The 21,623-nt window shown below is 47.5% G+C and overlaps 1 long non-coding RNA gene across 3 annotated transcripts in view; it reads left to right on the top strand.

The window, feature by feature from the left end:
- Positions 1-21,623, top strand: part of LOC129021610 (uncharacterized) — a 76,124-nt gene continuing 54,501 nt past the window's right edge. The window contains exons 1-3 of one of the 3 annotated variants that reach the window (XR_008496089.2): positions 22-496; positions 1,129-1,238; positions 1,868-1,970. This is a non-coding gene — a long non-coding RNA (uncharacterized LOC129021610). Of the gene's footprint in view, positions 1,239-1,867; positions 1,971-21,623 lie in introns of all 3 variants that reach the window. The other 2 variants (XR_008496092.2, XR_010125162.1) reach the window with 2 other exon arrangements.

The following is a 21,623-nucleotide window of genomic DNA, read 5'->3' as shown; positions in this document are numbered from 1 at the left end:
GCGCCCACCCCGCCCTCAGGAATGCTGCATGGCCTCCCCATAGCGGCGGTGGGAGCCTCGGCCGGGGAGAGCCCGCTCAGGGGCAGGAAGTGCTCGGCCCTCCTCGTGGAGGGCGTTTCCGGAGCGCCTGCCGTGCTCCTTGCCGGGGTGGGGGTCGTTACCGAGTGGGAACTTCTGCAAATCCTGACTTTTGTCAGTTCGCGCCCCGCACAAGATGTCCTGCCGGCGGTGCGATTGCTCCCGTTGCTTCGAGGGGAAACTGAGGCCAGTTAGTCCGGGCACTTACCCGCAGCTAGTTAAGGACTAGGCTTTGATGGGGACGCTTGTTATGACCTCAGTGGCCTGTAGAATCTGGGAGGCCGTCTCCGACCTAAGCCCAAAAAGCACATGGTCGGGCTCACAGGGGGCGGCCAGAGGTGAAAACAGCCAACGCTTTACAACGACGCTGTGCGGGGCACTTCGTGTGTGTCATCCCGTCTCATCCTCGGGTGATGGGGTATGTGTTGTCCTATGTAAGTCTCTGGCTTACTCATGAGCCGCAGAGAGGTTCTTGATTTGCTTTTGTCACACAGTCAACCGGTGTCATTCAGCCCAGGTCGGTCGATAGTGAAGCCTGATCCCTTACCCCTTGTGCCCGGCCTTAAACGATCAGTCCAGGAGCTCCCGGAGTTCCTGTCTGGTTTCTTTTTCCTCTTCTGCCAGTTACACCCTACTCCAGAAGGTTTTCCTTGGCCTCCCCCACCCCAGTCAGTACATTCTTCCCCCGCTCTCTGCTGTGGGTACCAAATACTATGATATTTCTGTTAACCAATCTCTTAGGGCATCCCCCTACGCCCCCAGCCCTGTACCCGGACACGGCTAGGCCCAGATATCTAGGGCCCTTGAGCTTGGAAATCGCTTTGAAAACAGCTTTTGGACTTAATTACCCTTTAGCAATGGAGAACTCTAGGAACAAAACTCTTTAATTTTTTCCAAACACGCCCTAAGCCAATCAGAATGCTAATTAAAGATTGTTAAGGTTTCACCTGGACACCCCACAGAAGCCCAGACTTCTTGCAAATGTTAAAAACCTCCTCACGGCAGCGGGTGAAATGTCAGTGGCACTGCCTATTGCTCTCCATTTCACAGACAGGGAAACTAAGGCCCAGAGTGTGGGTCAGAAACAATTTTTTTGGCCGAGGAAGTGGTGCTCCCCCCACGGCCCTGTGAAAGAAAAAGCCACGTCTGGGTTGCCTTAGGTAAGAAATGTAAAACCAATGGGCCTTGGCCTCTAGGAAATGTATGGGACAGGGACCTTCAGAAGAGGGGAGCCCCAGGGGGAAATGGGTGCGACCAGGTGAGCCTGGAGAGGGGGCTCCGGTAGTGGCTGCTGAGCTTGAGCTCCGCACTAGGCATTTTTCTCCCGTATGCCTGAGAGCCACACTCTGCCCTTTCTGGGGAAGCCACTGGGGGCCTGGGCTAGAGGCAGAGACCTCACCATAAATTGTGCCTGCAGCAGCCCCTTAGACCAGTGCTTCCCAAGTCTGGTGCTAGATGAGGTTGGGGAAATGGAAGAAGGGGAGTGCTGCCTCCTCCTCCACCTGAGAGCTGCATAACAAAGACCTGGAGCCCCTCCTCCCTCCTGGAGGACGGCGTAGGGGTGGAGGGAGGCTAGTAGCCCGTCAGATTTTGCACGTAAGCAAGCTTCACAGATAAAGCCTAAGTGCAATTAGAGTTTGAGAATTACCGTGTCAAGTTTCTGAACTAGTTAAGTATCAGAATTTAAAATGTGTGGATTCTCTAAGCCAGTAATTCCACTTCTAGGAATCTGTCTTTGGAAGGAGCCGTACAACAAAGATAAATGCTTATAGAAGTTTGTTCTTTGCAGAACTGTTCATTCGGGAAAATTGCAAACAACTAAATACCCCTCACCAGGAGCTGGCCCATTATAGCAACTCTGAGACCTCTCTACCACAGGCTCTTAGAATGGGGTAAGTTGGTGCGCGCTAATGTAGGGGCATGGCCAAGGTATATTTATTGACAGCTTACGGTGTCCCAACAAGGAGGGACTTTGGACATACTTGGTGAGAACTTTAGTGGGAAAACTTTTTCCAAGTGATGAGTTATTGTCATTTTTCTCTCCCCCACTTTCTTTTTTTTTCTTTTTTTTTTTTTTTGAGACAGAGTCTCGTTCTGTCGCCCAGCCTGGAGTGCAGTGATGTGATCTCAGCTCACTGCAACCTCTGCCTCCCAGGTTCAAGCGATTCTCCTGCCTCAGCCTCCCGAGTAGCTGGGACTAAAGGCGCCCACCACCATGCCCAGCTAATTTTTGTGTTTTTAGTAGAGACTGAGTTTTTGCCATGTTGGCCAGGCTGATCTTGAACTCCTGACCTCAAGTGATCCACCGCCTCAACCTCCCAAAGTGTTAGGATTACAGGTGTGAGCCTAGCTTTCTCCCCCTCTTTCTAAATTATAAAGAAATATTGTGATAAGAAGCTCCTCCCACCTTTTTTCCCAATGTTTGAAGAAACTGGGTTGCTAAGGGAAGAAAAGACTTGCCTAATAGGAGTCTGGGGTCCTGACCCCTGGAAGGGAGGGGATAGACTAGGAGAGGAAGGAGAGGTGGAAAGGTATCCAAGCCCAGACCAACCTGGCTGCCCAGGTCATCTAAGTCAGTTCCCTGCCTCCGTACCAGAAAAACTCAAACCGGAGGCTCTTGGATATGAGGCTCCAGGTTCATCCTGCCAGTTTCTAGTGAACTTGGTGATCACATAGGTTTAAATGAATAAATCCACTTTCCTTAAAAAAAAAAAAAAAAAAAAAAAAGCAAGCCGCTTCCTTTTTTTTTTTTTTTGAGACAGAGTTTTGCTCTTGTTGCCCAGACTAGAGTGCAGTGGCGAGATCTTGTCTCACTACAACCTCTGCCTCCCAGGTTCAAGCGATTCTCCTGCCTCAGCCTCCTGAGTATCTGGGATTACAGGCATGCACCACCATGCCCGGCTAATTTTGTATTTTCAGTAGAGATGGGGTTTCGCCATGTTGGCCAGGCTGGTTTTGAACTCCTGACCTCAGGTGATCTACCTGCCTCGGCTTCCCAAAGTACTGAGATTACAAGTGTGAACCACCGCACCTGGCCACCGCTCCCTTTTTGATGGAACTGGGGAAAGGCACCAGCATTCACTAAGAATCCATATGAGCCAAGTTGCATCTCAGGATAAAGGAGAAGATGGGGTTCTGTGGGGTAGAGGGAAGAGTCCAGCAAAGGCCAGGGAGAGTGAAAGTGTTCGGAAACAACTGGATTGGGTGAGATGGAAGGGCTGTGGAGGCCAGGATGAAGAATTTGGATTTGGCAGTGTGGCCAGTAGAGAGCCTCAGCTGGTTCCTGCGGAGAGCTGGGGAGAGACTGGAGGGAGGATAGTTGGTGACTCAGCTCTGGGTAATTGAGGCCGAGTGGATGGAGACCCGCCTCTGAGATCTAGGGAGATTTGTGGCTGTTATGTGAGGTTCTGCATTTTCATCTAATGTTGATAAGTGGAATTCCACATCTTCCTCCTGAAAAGTCTTGCAGTGTCTTGTTGGTCAACCACAATTTGCCTAGCTTTCTCCTAGTTGTTGGGTATTTACTCACGTAACTAATTTGAGTGCCCGCCTGTGTCTGGCTGTGTGCCTATGGCTGGAAAACCTACATCCAAGATTAATCCTGAAGGCTTTGGGTGACAGTGCCTTGTAGTGGGAAGGCTGTGGCCCTGGGACTTGGTTACTAGCCAGGTGATTTAGGAAAATCATCCACACCTTCTTAACCTCCCTTTTCTCATGTTGTGGAAATACAAGGCTTTGGTGAGAGTCAAAGAAAACAGGCACACCCCTTGTTTCATTGTGCCTTGCTTTTTTGCGCTTTGCAGGTACTGCATTTTTTACACATTAAGGGGTTTTGGCAACCCTGCGTCGAGCAAAGTCTATCGGCATTATTTTTCCAAAAGGATGCTCAGTCTGTGTCTCTGTGCCACATTTTGGTAATTCTTGCAATATTTCAAAATTTGTTATTATTATATCTAGTATGGTGATCTGCGATCAATAATCTTTGATGTTACTATTGTAATAGTTTTGGGGCGTCATGAATGATGCCTGTGTAAGATGGCAAGCTTAATCCATCAATATTGTATGTGTTCTGATCGCTCCACCAACCTGCTGTTTGCAATTAGTAATCCTACAGTGGCCTCTAAGTGTTCAAGTGTAAGGAGGATTTGCAAATCTCTCACTTCACATCAAGAGCTAGAAATAATTAAGCTCAGTGAGAAAGGCATGTTGAAAGCCAAGATAGGCCTTTTTTTGTTTTTTTAGTTTTTAGTAGAGACGGGGTCTCGCTATGTTGTCCAGGCTGGCCTCCAACTCCTGGGCTCAAGTGATCCTCCTGCGTCAGCCGCCCAAAGTGTTGGGATTAAAGGTGTGAGCCACCATGCCCCGCCTCTGGAGTAGCACTTTTAATTTCACTCAAGAACTATTGGCTGGGTGCGATGGCTCACACCTGTAATCCCAGCAACTGGGGAGGCTGAGGTGGGAGAATTGCTTGAACCTGGGAGGCAGAGGTTGCAGTGAACTGAGATCACGCCACTGCACTCCAGCCTGGGCGACAGAGCAAGACTCTGTCTCAAAACAAACAAACAAAAACTATCTGGCTAGGTCTGGAGGCTCATGCCTGTAATCCCAACACTTCGGGAGGCTGAGGCGGGGGAAGGTCTCTTGAACCCAGGAGTTTGAGGCCAGCCTGAGCAACATAGCAAGACCCCGTCTCAACAAAAAATAATCAGCTGGGCATGGTGGCGAATGCCTGTAGTCCCAGCTACTTGGGAGGCTGAGGTGGAGGAAGGCTTGAGCCCAGGAGGTTGAGGCTGCGGTGAGGTATAATTGTGCCACTGTACTCCAGCCTGCGTGAAAGAATAAGACCCTGTCTCAAAAATTGGCCAGGCGCAGTGGCTCATGCCTGTAACCTCAGCACTTTGGGAGTCCAAGGTGGGCGGGATCACTTGAGGTCAGGATTTCGAGACCACCCTGGCCAACATGGTGAAAGTCCATCTGTACTAAAAAGAAAAAAAAAAACCAAAAACAAAATGCAAAAATAAATAAATAAAAAGGTGCTATTCCAGTGAACGCAGTAATAAGAAAGGGAACAGCCTTATTGCTGATACGGAGAAAATTTGAGTGGTCTAGATAGATGATCAGACCAGCCACAACATTCCCTTAAACCAAAGCCTAATCCAGAGCATAAACCCTGTCTTCAATTCTCTGAAGGCTGAGAGAGGTGAGGAAGCTGCTGAAGAAAAGTTGGAAGCTATCAGGCTTCAGTAGGCTTAAGGAAGGAAACAGTCTCCATAACTGGTCCTCACCTTGCACTCCATGGAAGTCCAGGGGGAAGCAGCAAGTGTGATGAAGAAGTGGCGGTAAGTTGTTTTTTTGTTTTGTTTTGTTTTGTTTTTTGAGACGGAGTCTTGCTCTGTCGCCCAGGCTGGAGTGCAGTGGCGAGATCTTGGCTCACTGCAAGTTCCGCCTCCTGGGTTCACGCCATTCTCCTGCCTCAGCCTCCCGAGTAGCTGGGACTACAGGCGCCCGTCATCACGCCCGGCTAATTTTTTGTGTTTTTAGTAGAGATGGGGTTTCACCGTGTTAGCCAGGATGGTCTGCATCTCCTGACCTCATGATCTGCCTGCCTTGGCTTCCCAAAGTGCTGGGATTATAGCTGTGAGCCACCGCGCGCGGTCAAGAAGCGGCAATAAGTTAAACAGATCTAACTAAGATAATTGATGAGGATGATGTCTCTAAACAACAGCTTTTCAATGTAGATGAAACAGAAGCCTTCTGTTGGAAGAAGATGCCATCTAGGACTTTTTTTTTTTTTTTGAGATGGAGTCTCACTCTGTCACCCAGGCTGGAGTGCAGTGGCGGGATCTTGGCTCACTGCAAGCTTTGCCTCCCGGGTTCACGCCATTCTCCTGCCTCAGCCTCCCAAGTAGCTGGGACTACAGGTGCCCACCACCACACCTGGCTAATTTTTTGTATTTTTTAGTAGAGACAGGGTTTCACCGTGTTAGCCAGGATGGTCTCGATCTCCTGACCTTGTGATCCACCCGTCTTGGCCTCCCAAAGTGCTGGGATTACAGGTGTGAGCCACTGTGCCTGGCCACCATCTAGGACTTTCATAGCTAGAGAGAAGTCAATGCCTCAAAAGGATAGGTTGACTCCACCAGGCACAGTGGCTCATGCCTCTAATCCCAGTGCTTTGGGAGGCTGAGGCAGTCATATCGCAAGGTCAGGAGTTTGAGACCAGTCTGACCAACGTGGTGAAACCCCATCTCTACTAAAAATACGAAAAAATTAGCCGGGTGTGGTGGCATGCGCCTGTAATTCCAGCTACTCAGGAGGCTGAGGCAGGAGAATCGCTTGAACCCAGGAGGCGGAGGTTGCAGTAAGCTGAGATCGCACCACTGCACTCCAGCCTGGGCAACAGAGCAAGACTCCGTCCAAAAAAAAAAAAAGGATAGGCTGACTCTCTTGTTAGGGGCTAATGTAGCTGGTGACTTTAAGTTGAAGCCAGTGCTCATTCACTATTCCAAAAATCCTAGAGCCCTTAAGAATGATCCTAAGGCTAGGCGCAGTGTCTCATGCCTGTAATCCTAGCATCTTGGGAGGCCAAGGCGGGTGGATCACTTGAGGTTGGGAGGTCGAGACCAGCCTGACCAACATGGAGAAACCCCATCTCTACTAAAAATACAAAACTAGCTGGGCGTGGTGGCGCATGCCTGTAACCCAGCTACTCAGGAGGCTGAGGCAGGAGAATCACTTGAACCTTGGAGGCGGAGGTTGCAGTGAGCCAAGATCACGCCATTGCACTGCATCCTGGGCAACAAGAGTGAAACTGTTTCTCAAAAAAATAAAAAAGATCCTAAATTAATCTTCCTGTGCTCTAGAAATGGAACAACAAAGCCTGGATAACAGCACATCTGTTTACAGAATAGTGTACTGAATATTTTAAGCCCACTCTTGAGACCTACTGTTCAGAAAAGATTACTTATAAAATATTACTGCTCATTGACACATAGTCTTCGTTGGAAGATTGGGAGTCTGTGCTCGCACCTGGAAACAGCTGGGTATGGCATCCTCAATCACAGCAGTAGAAATCAGCAGGTCCGAGTTGGCCATTGTGTGGCCAGGGAGCTTAATGAGCGTATTTTCTTCATTCTTTTTACTAGGGTCAGGGCATTAGGATGGAAGAGGATCAGATTCCATTTGCATGCTTTCATCCTTTTTATATGTGAGAATTTTCTTACCTCTTGGAATATTGTTTAAATTACAAGAGCAAATACACCATATTCAGAATGGGAAGTTAAACCGTTGAGAGGCACACAAAGAAAAAGTGAAGACCCCTTCCCTGAGCCCTTCCTTCAGCATTAGCAGTGAGGACAATTAGGTGTATATTCTTTCTTTCTTTTTCACCATCAGATAAGTGCATGTAGATGTCCACGGGGGTCCTGAGAGATACTGTCTTCCCTGTTGCTCTCTCTTACTTATTTTTCCTCAGTTTTCAACAGTGCTGTATTTAATACTTTCTACATAAACATCTCTACAGTTGTGAGAATTTCCTGAAATAGATTCTCTGAATGGGTGAATATTGTTAAAGCAGATTGCCAAAGTCCTCACGTGCCAGCATTTGCGGTGTTGGTGAGCTTGTCTTACCCAGTCCACAGCCACAGCAAGTGTTAGCAATTTTTTTTTTTTTTTTTTTTTTTGAGACGGAGTCTCGCTCTGTTGCCCAGGCTAGAGTGCAGTGGCGTGATCTCAGCTCACTGCAAGCTCTGCCTCCCAGGTTCATGCCATTCTCCTGCCTCAGCCTCCCGAGTAGCTGAGGCTACAGACGCCCACCACTACATCCGGCTAATTTTTTGTATTTTTAGTAGAGACAGGATTTCTCTGTGTTAGCAAGGATGGTCTCGATCTCCTGACCTTGTGATCCACCCGTCTTGGCCTCCCAAAGTGCTGGGATTACAGGCGTGAGCCATCGCGCCTGGCCACTGCACACCATTTCTTATCTTTCCCTTTTTTTTTTTTTTTTTTTTAAGATGGAGTCTCACTCTGTCACCCAAGCTAGAGTGCAGTGACACAATCTCAGCTCACTGCAGCCTCCGCCTCCCGTGTTCAAGCAATTCTTCTGCCTCAGCCTCCCGAGTAGCTGGGATTACAGGTGCCTGCCACCATGCCCAGCTAATTCTTGTATTTTTAGTAGAAATAGGGGGTTTCACCATGTTGGCCAGGCTGGTCTCGAACTCCTGACTTCAAGTGATCCACCCACCTCGGCCTCCCAAAGTGCTGGGATTACAGGCATGAGCCACCGTGACCAGCCTTATCTTTCCCTTCTTCATGGCTTTTCCAAGGTGTTGAGTTCTCACATTATTTTTCATGGTATAACCCAAGGAGAGCTACCTTGATACTACTACACTTAGAGAATGAAAAGACAGATTTTGGCTCGGGAAGGCTGACATTTCTGTAGTGGAAACGGATATCTCCCATAAAGCAAATGAAGTGCGCCCTTTAAGGATCCTAGTTGCTCATATTCTCTTCCAAAGCCCTAGGAGGAGTCATGTTTTTATAAAATTTACAAAATTAAGAAATTTTAATTGTAATCATAATCAGTTAAGACAACTTTTTTTTTTTTTTTGAGGTGGAGTCTTGCTCTGTTACCCAGGCTGGAGTGCAGTGGTACAATCTTGGCTCACTGCAACCTCTGCCTCCCAGGTTCAAGCAGTTCTCCTGCCTCAGCCTCCCGAGTAGCTGGGACTGCAGGCGTGCGCCCCCACGCCTTGCTGATTTTTGTATTTTTAGTAGAGACGGGGTTTCGCCGTGTTGGTCAGGCTGATCTTGAACTCCTGACGTCAGGTGATCCGTCCGCCTCGGCTTCCCAAAGTGCTGGTATTACAGGCATGAGCCACAGTGCTGGGCCTCCATTTCCATTTTTATAGTTTTAATGTTTGAAAGAATTTTCCTTAGACTAGCTTCTAACTATGATCATTTTAAACCTCACTTGTCTTACTTTACTTATGTACTTCTGGTACAGACTTATAGGACACCTATATATCATGATCCCACCTCTGCTCCTGCAACTTTGTGCATGGCAGCCTTTCCTGTATCAGGACAGTTATCTATATTTGAACTGCTCATGGAAGTGACTGCAAACCGCATAAATAGATAAACCCAAAGTAAACTTATTCCAAACTCAACCCTTGGCCAGATGCAAAAAAAGTCTGAGGCAGGAAGATCGCTTGAGCCCAGGAGTTTGGATTTTGATCAGCCTGGGCAACATGGTGAAATTCCGTCTCTACAAAAAAATTTAAAAATTAGCCAGGCATAGGCCAGGTGTGGTGGCTTATGCCTGTAATCCCAGTACTTTGGGAGGCCAAGGCAGGTGGATCACGAGGTCAGGAGATTGAGACCATCCTGGCCAACACAGTGAAACCCCGTCTATACTAAAAATACAAAAATTAGCTGGGCGTGGTGGCGGGTGCCTGTACTCCCAGCTACTCGGGAGGCTGAGGCAGGAGAATCACTTTGAACCTGGGAGGCGGACGCTGCAGTGAACCGAGATCGCACCACTGCATTCCAGCCTGGGCAGCAGAGCTAGACACCATCTCAAAAAAATAAAAAATAAAAAAAAGGCCAGGCATGGTGGTGCCCACCTGTGGTCCCAGCTACTCAGGAGGCTAAGACAGGAGAATTGTTTTCTTATTTTTTTTTTGAGACGGAGTCTTGCTCTATCGTGAGGCTGGAGTGCAGTGGCGCGATCCCGGCTCACTGCAACTTCCGTCTCCCAGGTTCAAGAGATTCCCCTGCCTCAGCCTCCTGAGTAGCTGGGACTACAGGTGCACACCACCATGCCTGGCTAATTTCGTGTATTTTAGTAGAGATGGGGTTTCACCATGTTGGCCAGGATGGTCTTGATCTCCTGACGTCGTGATGGCAGGAAAACTGTTTGAGCCCAAGAGGTCAAGGCTGCAGTGAGCCATGATTATGCCACTACACTCAAGCCTGGGCAACAGAGCAAAACCAAAAAAAAAGGGGAGGGAGTTTTATTCTACCAGGAAGGTACTTGAGAAGAAACACTGAATTATCTTTATTTTCTCGATATAAAATGATAGTGTAGAACCACTGTCATATGAAAGACAATAAAAAAGTGTGCCCCAAAAAGTAGGAAGGCCAGGCACCGTGGCTCACACCTCATTTTGGGAGACTGAGGCGGGCAGATCACAACATGGGAAAACTCCATCTTTACTAAAATTAGCTGAGCGTGGTGGTGCACGCCTGTAGTCCCAGCTACTCGGGAGGCTGAGGCATGAGAATTGCTTGAACCCGGGAGGCAGAGGCTGCAGTGAGCTGAGATCATGCCACTGGCACTCCAGCCTGGGCGACAGAGCAAGACTCTGTCTCAAGAAAAAAAAGGCCAGGCGCGGTGGCTCACGCCTGTAATCTCAGCACTTTGGGAGGCCAAGGCGAGCGGATCACCTGAGGTCAGGTGTTCAAGATCAGCCTGGCCAACATGTGAAACCTCGTCTCTACTAAAAATACAAAAATTAACTGGGCTTGGTGGCACATGCCTGTAATCCCAGCTATTAGGAAGGCTGAGGCAGGAGAATCACTTGAACCCGGGAGGCGGAGGTTGCAGTGAGCAGAAATCATGCCACTGCACACCAGCCTGGGCGACAAGAGTGAAACTTCGTCTCAAACAAAACAAAACAAAAAACAAAAATAAAAAAGGAAAAAGAGAAATGTTCCAGGCATTCAAATAATTAAAATACTATGTTATCTATCTGGATTTTGTGATGTGAGATTTGTCAACTTTTAAAAATTTATAATTTTGGCTAGGCGTGGTGGCTCACGGCTGTAATCCCAGAACTTTGGGAGGCCGAGACGGGCAGATCACGAGGTCAGGAGATCTTGCAGTAAGCCAAGATCGCGCCACTGCACTCCAGCCTGGGGGACAGAGCGAGACTCCGTCTCAAAAAAAAAAAAAAAAAAATTTATAATTTAAATTTATAATTTAAATTTATAATTTGCTATAATTTCTTTTCCTTTTCTCATTTTGAATAAACACGTTTGTGTCAAATTTTGTATATTTAATTTAACATTATTTTTCTAAATGGGGGCTCCAAAAATTATAGAAGGTTCAGGTCCCATGAAACCTGGATCTGCTTTCAACCGTTAGGATGAATATGTTGGCAAAGATAAGCCATAACCTTTTAGAATAAATGGTTATAACTTGTCTCTTCTGGCCCTTTGGAAATTGGAATTTCTCGTCTTTTATTCTGATTTATTTTTTCTTTTTTCATACAGTAGTATCTGCATACCATGATTTTGACACTAAAATCAAACTTACTTTTTTTTTTGAGATGAAGTCTTGCTCTGTTGCCCAGGCTGGAGTATAGTGGCATGATCTTGACTCTCACCACAACGTCTGCCTCCTGGTTTAAGCGATTCTCCTGCCTCAGCCTCCTGAGTAGCTGGGATTATAGGCACAGGCTACCACGCCCAGCTAATTTTTTGTATTTTTAGTAGAGATGGGGTTTCACCATGTTAGCCAGGCTGGTGTCGAACTCCTGACCTCAAGTGATCCGCCCACCTCGGCCTCCCGAAGTGTTGGGATTACAGGCGTGAGCCACTGCACCCAACCAATTTCTGTATTTTTAGTAGAGATGGCGTTCCACCATGTTGCCCAGCCTGGTTTCAAATTCCTGACCTCAGGTGATCCGCCTGCCTTGGCCTCCCAAAATGTTGGGATTACAGGTGTGAGCCACTGTGCCTGGCCTGGAATTTCTTTGGTGAGAACTATGCCCTGATAGTCTCATTTTTCCATTGTACTGGAAGGTCTGGGGCCCTGGGATCTAGTGCGGCATGAAGGCCTGAGTGGGCTCTGTGCCTTGCTGACAGTGTTCCCAAGCTGAGTGGAGGAAGAAGACTAAGGGTCTGGACATCCTCAACACTGAGTCCATGAATTTCTGTGTAACCCTTCTGTTGTTGCTGTCTTCTCCCTCTCCTGTGCCTGGTGTTCATCTGTCCAGGACCTTCGTATTCTTTGGATAATAAAGTTCTGATCTCTTGTCGGGTCTGAGTTTCAGCCTTCATAGGATCTAGGAGTCCACTACTTTTTTTTCTTTTTTCTTTTTCTGAGACAGAGTCTCGCTGTGGCGTGATCTCTGTTCACTGCAACATCCGCCTCCCGGGTTCCCGTGATTCTCATGTCTTAGCCTCCCGAGTAGCTGAGATTACAGGCGTCTGCCACCACACCTAGCTAATTTTTGCATTTTTAGTAGAGACATGGTTTCGCTGTGTTGCCCAGGCTGGTCTTGAACTCCTGTGCTCAAGTGATCCACCTGCCTTGGCCTGCCAAAGTGTTGGGATTAAAGAATAGAGATAAGGGAGGCAGAGAGGGGCTAAGTAACACCTGAGGTTATAAAACTGGTCATTGGAGGAGGTAGGATTTTATTCCTGAAAGGTTAATGGTAATATTATCTTCTCCATTTCTGACTCTAGTAATTTCAAGTCTTTTTTCTTTTTTTCTTGGTCAGTCTAGCTGAGGGTTTGTCAGTTGCTTTGACTTTTTTCAAAGAACCAACTTTTGGTTTTATCAATTTTTTCTATTGTTTTTCTGTTCTCTATTTCATTCATTTCTGCCCCAGCATTTATTGTTTCTTTCCTCTTGCTTACTCCCCCTTTTGCTCTTCTTTTCTAATTTTTCTGGTATCTTAAAGTGGAAGGTTAGATTATTGATTTACAATCTATATTTATTTATTTACTTTTTTCTTTTCTTTTGAGACAGTCTAGCTCTGTCCCCTAGGCTGGAGTGCAGTAGTGCAATCTAGGCTCACTGCAAGTTCTGCCGCTGTTGTTCCCGCCATTCTCCTGCCTCAGCCTCCCAAGTAGCTGGGACTACAGGCACCTGCCACCATGCCTGGCTAATTTTTTGTATTTTTAGTAGAGACGGGGTTTCACTGTGTTAGCCAGGATGGTCTCAATCTCCTGACCTCGTGATCCGCCTGCCTCAGCCTCCCAAAGTGCTGGGATTACAGGCGTGAGCCACCGCGCCCAGTTTACAATCTTCATTTTTTTTTTAAATAGGCACATATGGGCTGGGTGCGGTGGCTCATGCCTGTAATCCCAGCATTTTGGGAAGCTGAGGTTGGTCGGATCACCTGAGGTCCGGAGTTCAAGACCAGCCTGGCCAACATAGTGAAACCCTGCCTCTAAAAATAGAAAATTAGCCGGGCGTGGTAGCACATGCCTGTAATCCCAGCTACTCAGGAGGCTGAGGCAGGAGAATCGCTTAAACCTGAGAGGCAGAGGTTGCAGTGAGCTGAGGCTTCGCCATTGCACTCCAGCCTGGGCGACAGAGCAAGACTCTGTCTCAAAAAAAAATTAATAAATAAAAAATAATTTAAAAAAATAGGCACATATGGCCAGGCATGGTGGCTCATAATCTGTAATACCAGCACTTTGGGAAGCTGAGACATGGGTCACTTGAGCTCAGGGATTTGAGACCAGCCTGGGCAATGTAACAAGACCCCGTCCCTACAAAAAATAAAAAATTAAGCCAGTTGTAGTGGCTTGTGCCTGTAGTTTCAGCCATTCCAAAGGCTGAGGTGGGAGGATTGTTTGAGCCCAGGGGTGTGAGGCTGCAGTGAGCCCTGATTGCATGACTGCTCTCCAGTGTGGGCAATAAAGCAAGACACTGTCTCAAAGGAATAAAAAGGCATTGATAGCTATGAATTTTCCTTCAAGCACTGCTTTAGCTGCATTTCATAAATTTTAAGCCTTTTTATTCATGTCATAATATTTTCTAATTCCCCTTTGGATTTTGTCTTCTAATCTTTCATTATTTAGAGTATGTTGTTTAATTTCCGCATATTTCACATACTTGTGAGTTTCCCATGTTTCCCAAATTTCTAATTTCATTATAGTGTCCTCAGAGAACACACTTTGTATTATTTGAGTCCTTTTAAATTAATTGAGGTTTGTTTTATGGCCTAGCTTATGGTCTTTCCTGGAGAATGTTCCATGTCCACTTAAGAATAATGTGGCCCTGGCATGGTGGCTTACGCCTGTAATCCCGACACTTTGGGAGGCTCAGGTGGGAGGATCCCTTTAGCCCAGGAGTTGGAGACCAACCTGGGCAACATAGTGAGACCCCATCTCTACAAAAAATAAAAAAATTAGCTTGGGTGGGGCATGCCTATACTTCAAGCTACTTGGGAGGCTAAGGTGGGAGATCACCTGAGCCTGGGAAGTTGAGGCTGCAGTGAGCTGTGATCACGCTTCTCCACTCCAGCCTGGTCGACAGAGCAAGATCCCATCTCAAAAAAATGAAAAAAGAAGAAAGAATGTGTATTCTGTGGTTGTAGGGTGCCGTGTTCTGTAGACGGGTGTTAGGTCTAGGTGGTGGGTAGTGTTGTATTCTGTGGTTGTAGGGTGCGGTGTTCTGTAGACGGGTGTTAGCTCTAGGTGGTGTAGGGTGCAGTGTTCTGTAGATGGGTGTTAGGTCTAGGTGGTGTAGGGTGCAGTGTTCTGTAGATCAGTGTTAGGTCTGGGTGGTTGATAGTGTTGTGGTGTGTTCAAGTCTTCTGTTTCCCTATTGATCTTCTGCCTACTTGTTCTATTCATTATTGAAAGTGGGAATTGAAGTCCAACTATGACTGTTGAGTTGTTTCCTCCCTTCATTTCTGTCAGCCTGTGTTTCCTGTATTTTGGTGCTCTGCTGTTTCCTTATATGTTTAAAACTTTACCTGTTTCTGATGGAATGACCTTTTTAAAATTATAAAATATCCTGCTTTAGTAGGAAATAGTATCTTAGACCCACACAATCTTGACTCTCGAGCCCGTGCTCTTATGCCCGTCCCAACTGCCCTGTCGCTCCCTGAAGGTGTGTTCTCTGGTATTTCTCCACCTCCTATATCCTCATTCATTTTGGATTCATCTAAGTGATCTTTGTCAACTTGGTCTTCCTGCTCTGGATCTTGATAAGACCAGCTGAAATTTTATTCCGTACTCTGAGGAAGTCCTCAGCCCTTCCCCAGATGCCTGTAGATTCCTAGAAGTTCCCATTCTCCATCATCTTGGCCTCTGGGGCCTGCGTGCCTACAGCTTACCCTGGTGCTGTGTAGTTGCTATGGCTTGAATGTGCCCCATGAGCAAAGTTCATGTGTTGTAAACTTAATCCCCAATGCAATAGTGTTGAGAGATGGGACCTCTAAGAGGCTCTGCCCTCATGAGTGGATTAATGCCGTTACCACAGGAGTGGATTCCTGATAAAATGTGAGTTCAGCACTCTCTCGCCTTCTCTCCTGTGTACTCTCTCACCATGTGAGGCCTTCCACCATGTGATGAGGCAGCAAGAAGGCCCTCACCAGATGCAGTTCCTTGATCTTGGACTTCCCACTTTCCAAAACTGTGAGCCAAATAAAATTCTGTTCATTATAAGTTACCAGTCTCAGGTATTCTGTCATAGAAGCACAAAATGGACTAAGTTGATAGTTCCCACTGTTCAGTCTTTCCCCTTCATCTCTGCCAGGCTCCCCTTAGACTCTGCAGTCACCAAACCTTGGTAACACAAGTGAATTGAGCTCTTTAGTGCTGGAGGGTGAGACGAAAGGCACACTTGACAGAAACACGAGGTCAGTTTCCATGTTCTCCATCCTTGGGCATCCTCTGGGCCCTAGCTTTGCAGGGTTTGACTTGGCCCACCAGTACCCAGCCTCCTGTCACCATCCAGCTCCTGGCTCTGGTCTCCTCTTCAGTCCGTTTCCCAGCCCTCCTTCCCTCTCCCCTTTCCTCTCTGGAGCAAAAACACTTCTCTCCCTCTGCCTCCTGCAGAGCCATTTAATGGCTGCTTTTGTTATCTTTGTTTCTTTCACCCCTCAAGGGTCAGGCTCTAACTGTCTTCCTTGGTTAAGCCCAGAGTAATTTAGTAAGAGGGATATGGAGGCAGTTAGCTAGGAAAATTTCCCACCTGGCTTCCCATGCTGGCTTTTTTTTTTTTTGAGACGGGGTCTCACTGTGTCACCCGGGCTGGAGTGCAGTGGTGCGATCTCAGCTCACTGTAACCTCTGTCTCCCAGGTTCAAGAGATTCTCACTTCAGCCTCCCGAGTAGCTGGGTTTACAGGTGTGTACCATCATGCCCGGCTAATTTCAGGCTGGCTTTCTTGTTCCAGCTATCTACTGTGGTTGGGTGAAATATTTTATTTATTTAGTAAAGACAGGGTCTGACTCTGTCACCCAGGCTGGAGTGCAGTGGCGTGATCAAGGCTCACTGCAGCCTCCGCCTCCTGGGCTCAAGCAATCCTCCTGCCTCAGCCGCAGGAGTAGCTGGGACTACTGTTGGCATTTCCTGGACATTGTGATGATTGGTGGGAGAATATATATATATATATTTTTTGAGATGAGTCTTCCTATGTTGTCCAGGCTGGTCTTGAACTCCTGAGCTCAAGTGATTCTCGTGCCTCAGCCTCCTGAGGAGCTAGGATTACAGGCAGGAGCCATCACACCTGTCAGGAGCAGAATATTTGAAGTCAGGACTTTTCCAGAAGAATATCAGAGATTTGTGATTCTCAGGGAATTATCAAACTGAGGCCCAGGCAGAGCTCACAGCAAGTCAGTGGTGGAGCCAGTTCCTCAGGCCCCTGCCCTGGGATGTATCTTGACTTCGGCGAGCTCTGAGGTGGGTGTACCTTGGGTCATCCCCACCTTCCCCGAGCTTAACTTCCCATCTGGGAAGTGGGTAGCAGCCCTGTCTCTTCTTGAGGCTGTCATGAGAGAAGCAACAAAATGCTCCTGCCCTGCCCTGCCGATGGCTTGGCAAGCAGTAGGGAAAGTTACAGAAAAAACACCTTCACTGGTCACATTTGATGACTTCCTATAATTCTCCGATGTGTTTCTTTTTAAAAATTAATTTATTTTTTGAGACAGGGTTTCACTTTGTCACTTAGGCTGGAGTGCAGTGGCTCAATCTCAGCTCACCGCAACTAATGTCTCCTGCCTCAGCTTCCTGAGTAGCTGGGGTGACAAGCGCATTGTACCATGCCTGGCTAATTTTTGTATTTTTTGTAGTGATGGGGTTTCACCATGTTGCCTAGGATTGTCTCAAACTCCTGAGCTCAAGCAGCCTACCCACCTTAGCCTCCCAAAGTGCTGGGACTACAGGCATAAGCCACCACGCCTGGCCGGTCTGATGTGTTTCACAAATCAGTGTGTATGTAGCCGGGCATGGTGGTGCGCGCCTGTAATCCTAGCTACTCTGGAGGCTGAAGCAGGAGAATTGCTTGAGCCCGGGATGTGGAAATTGCAGTGAGCCGAGATCGCGCCATTGCACTCCAGCCTGGATGGCAGAGTGAGACTCTGTCTCGAAAAAAAAAAAAAAAAAAAAAAAAGTGTGTGTGTATTTTTTTTTTTTCGAGACTGAGTTTCACTCTTGGGTTGCCCAGGCTGGAGTGCAGTGGCGCAATCTCGGCTCACTGCAACCTCCGCCTCCCGGGTTCAAGCAATTCTCCTGCCTCAGCCTCCCAAGTATGCTGGGATTACAGGCATGCGCCACCACACCCAGCTAATTTTGTATTTTTGGTAGAGACAGGGTTTCACCATGTTGGCCAGGCTGGTCTCGAACTCCTGACCTCAGGTGATCCACCCGCCTTGGCTTCCCGAAGTGTTGGGATTACAGGTGTGAGCCACTGTGCCCGGCCGTGTGTGTGTATTTCATATGAGAAAGACTAATTTCTGTAGTAAGTCAAATTAACAGAGAATATTTATGTTTTGCATGGAATGGCAGGAAGCACCAAAGAGAAATCTGTCCTTTTTGGTTGAGGACAAAGCATATGTCCATGCAAAATATTTGTATATGAATATTCATAATAGCCTTATTCATAATGGCCCCAAACTATAAGCAACCCAAATGTTTATCAACTGGTAGAAGAGTAAATCGGTTGTATTCTGTCTATACAGTGGAATATTTCTCGGCAATCAAAACTATAGTTGCACACAATAACAGGCCAGTCTCACAAATATTATGCTAAGCGAAAGAAGCCAGACACAAAATAATAAATATTGTATGACCCATTCATATAAAATTCTAGAAAAGCCAAATAAATTTATAGAAAGTAAATCAGTGGTTTCCTGGGTTGAGGGATGGGAGAAGGGCTTGACTTAAAGAGGGGCATAAAGGAACATTTGCCAAAACTAATTTTATTATGCCAATGGGGTGGGCACATTATATGGGTTTTCTTTTTTTTTTTTTTTTTTTTCTTTTTTTGAGAAGGATTCTTACTCTGTTGTCAGAGCTGGAATGCAGTGGTGGGATCTGGGCTCACTGCAACCTCTGCCTCCCAGGCTCAAGTGATTCTCCTGCCTCAGCCTCCCGAGTAGCTGGGATTACAGGTGCGTGCCACCACGCCTGGCTAATTTTTTGTATTTTTAGTAGAGATGGGGTTTCACCATGTTGGCCAGGCTGGTGTCGAACTCCTGACCTTGTGATTCATCCGCCTCAGCCTCCCAAAGTGCTGGGATTACAGGCATGAGCCACCGCGCCCAGCTCTTTTTTTTTTTCCTATTATTTATTTATTTTTTTTTGAGACAGAGTCTCGCTCTGTCACCCAGGCTGAAGTGTAGTGGTGCAATCTTGGCTCACTGCAGCCTCTGCCTCCTGGGTTCAAATGATTCTCATGCCTCAGCCTCCCAAGTAGCCAGGATTACAGGTGCATGCCACCACACCCAGCTAATTTTTGTATTTTTAGTAGAGACAGGGTTTCACCATGTTGGCCAGGCTGGTCTCAAACCCCTGACCTCAGGTGATCTGCCTGCCTCAGCCTCCCAAAGTGCTGGGATTACAGGCATGAGCCACTGTGGCTGGCCAGGTTTTCTTGTTTTTAAAAAATTATTTTTAGTTTTGACACAGTCTCTGTTGCCCAGGCTGGAGTTTAGTGGTGCGATCACCGCACACTACAGCCTCAACCTCCCAGGCTCAAGGAATTCTGCCTCAGCCTCCCAAGTAGCTGGGACTACAGGCATGCACTAACATGCCAGGTTTTTTTTTTTTTGAGACGGAGTCTTGCTCTGTCATCCAGGCTGGGGTGCAGTGGTGATTTTGGCTCATTGCCACCTGTGCCTCCCGGGTTCAAGTGATTGTCCTGTCTCAGCCTCCTGAGTAGCTGGGATTACAGGCACGCGCCAGCATCCTCGGCTAATTTTTGTATTTTTAGTAGAGATGGGGTTTCACCATATTGGCTAGGCTGGTCTCCAACTCCTGACCCCAAATTATCTGCCCGCCTTGGCCTCCCAAGTGTGAGCCACCACGCCCAGCCTCATTTTTTGTTCTCAAAGGTGAGGAGTGCTTATGATTCTGTTTCTGAGGGTCTCCATCCTTAGAGCAGGAGAAACTATTGGAGGTTTTTGGCCAGGGTAGTGATGTGGTCAGACGGCCTTGGAATGCGCAACCTGAAATGGCCCTGTGGAGGGTGGAGGGGAGGGTCAGGAAGGCCAATTAAGAGGCCATTGCGGGTCATGTAGTTGCATGCTTGAAATTTATGCATTTTTCCATACATAAATCATGCTTCAGGTTTTCTTTGTTTTTTTTGTTTTTTTTTTGAGACGGAGTCTTTCTCTGTTGCCCAGGCTGGGGTGCAGTGGCGTGATCTCGGCTCACTGCAAGCTCCGCCTCCCAGGTTCATGCCATTCTCCTGCCTCAGCCTCCTGAGTAGCTGGGACTACAGGCGCTTGTCACAACGCCTGGCTAATTTTTTGTATTTTTAGTAGAGACAGGGTTTCACTGTGTTAGCCGGGATGGTCTTGATCTCCTGAGCTCGTGATCCACCTGCCTTGGCTTCCCAAAGTGCTAGGATTACAGGCGTGAGCCACCGCGCCCGGCCTGTTTTTGTCCTTTTGGAGAGTAGAGTTTCACCATGTTGCCCAGGCTTGTCTTGAACTCCTGAGCTTAAGGGATTGCCTGCCTTGGCCTACCAAAGTGCTGGGATTACAGGCGTGAGCCACGGTGCCCGGCCCATGCTTCAATTTTTTTAAAAAGACTATCACAGCGGAGCACAGTGGTGGCTGCCTGTAATCCCAGCAACTCAGGAGGCTGAGGTCGGAGGATCACTTGAGGCTAGGAGTTTGAGACCAGCCCCAGCAACGTGGCAAGACTCCATCTTTATTTAGAAAAAAAAAAGTGAAAATCACAGTGCTCCACATAAATAAAGTTTAAAGCTCAGATAAAGGGGTTCTGGGCCCAGTGGGAACAGTATGACAAGTCTGGTGACTTGAGTAGGATTCTGGCTTAGAGCTTTCCAGAGTTTGAAGAAGGGTTGGGTGAAGGTAGGGGCCCACATGGGGAGAAAATCAAGTCACACTTGAGAACTGAAGGTGGAAATGTCTGAATGAGACTTAGGAGCCCTTGCCGAATGAATAAACTGACTCTGTAGCTCTGGGGGTCCTGCTAGGAAGGGGAGCCAAGTGAAGGCCTGACACCCATCCTCAAGTGTTGTGGCTCAGAGAACTGGGACGGCCTTCGTGGACCACTTGGGGAAGGCATGGAGGGTCTCTGCGGGAGGAAGTCATTTCCTCATATTCCCTCGCTCCCTCAGATACTCTCCTTACCTCTTTATCTCTTCTCACAGATATGTCTGGGGCTGGGGGTACAGGGTCCCGGTGACAAGGGTCTGACCCACCTGTCTTTGAATCTGGTTCTGATGTTCCCTAGCGGTATGATTGAGCCTGGATAGGTTGCATTGCCTCTTTGAGCCTCTGTTTTCTCATCTGTTAAGTGGGGATGATATCCAGTTTGCTGGCATATGACTCACCCCTTTTCTCCCTTTCTAAAAAATGCCTTTTGCAATTTAATTTTAATTTTAATTTTTGTTGTTGTAGTTTTTTTGAGACACAGTCTCGCTCTGTCACCCAGGATGGACTGCAGTGGCACAGTCTCAGCTCACTGCAGCCTGGACCTCCCAGACTCAGATGATTCTCCCACTTTAGCCTACTTAGTAGCTGGGACTACAGGCATGCACCTCCATGTCAGATAAATTTTTGTATTTTTTGTAGAGATAGGGTCTTGCCATGTTGCCCAAACTGGTCTTGAACTCCTGCACTCAAGTGATCCGCCTACCTTGGTCTCCCAAACTGTGGGCATTGCAGCTATGAGCCGCCGTGCCTGGCCTATTCTGCAGCTTCCCTGCCGTCTTTTTTTTTTGAGACGGAGTTTTGCTTTTGTTGTCCAGTGCAATGGCATGGTCTCGGCTCACTGCAACCTCCGCCTCCCGGGTTCAAGCGATTCTTCTGCCTCAGCCTCCCAATTAGCTGGGATTACAGGCATAGGCTACCACATCTGGCTAATTTTTTGTATTTAGTAGAGACGGGGTTTCACCATGTTAGTCAGGCTGATCTTGAACTCCTGACCTTAGGCGATCCACCCGCCTCAGCCTCCCAAAAGTGCTGGGATTACAGACATGCACCACTGCGCCTGGCCTTTTTTTTTTTTTTTTTTTTTTTGAGACTGAGTCTTGCTCTGTTGCCCGGGCACTCCACTCACTGCAACCTCCGCCTCCCAGGTTCAAGTGATTGTCTTGTCTCAGCC

The sequence above is a fragment of the Pongo pygmaeus genome, chromosome 21 (assembly GCF_028885625.2).
Source record: "Pongo pygmaeus isolate AG05252 chromosome 21, NHGRI_mPonPyg2-v2.0_pri, whole genome shotgun sequence".
NCBI classification, from domain to species: Eukaryota; Metazoa; Chordata; class Mammalia; order Primates; family Hominidae; genus Pongo; species Pongo pygmaeus.
The sequence above is the reverse complement of the archived record's forward strand: the minus strand, read 5'-3'. Positions and strand labels throughout refer to the sequence as shown.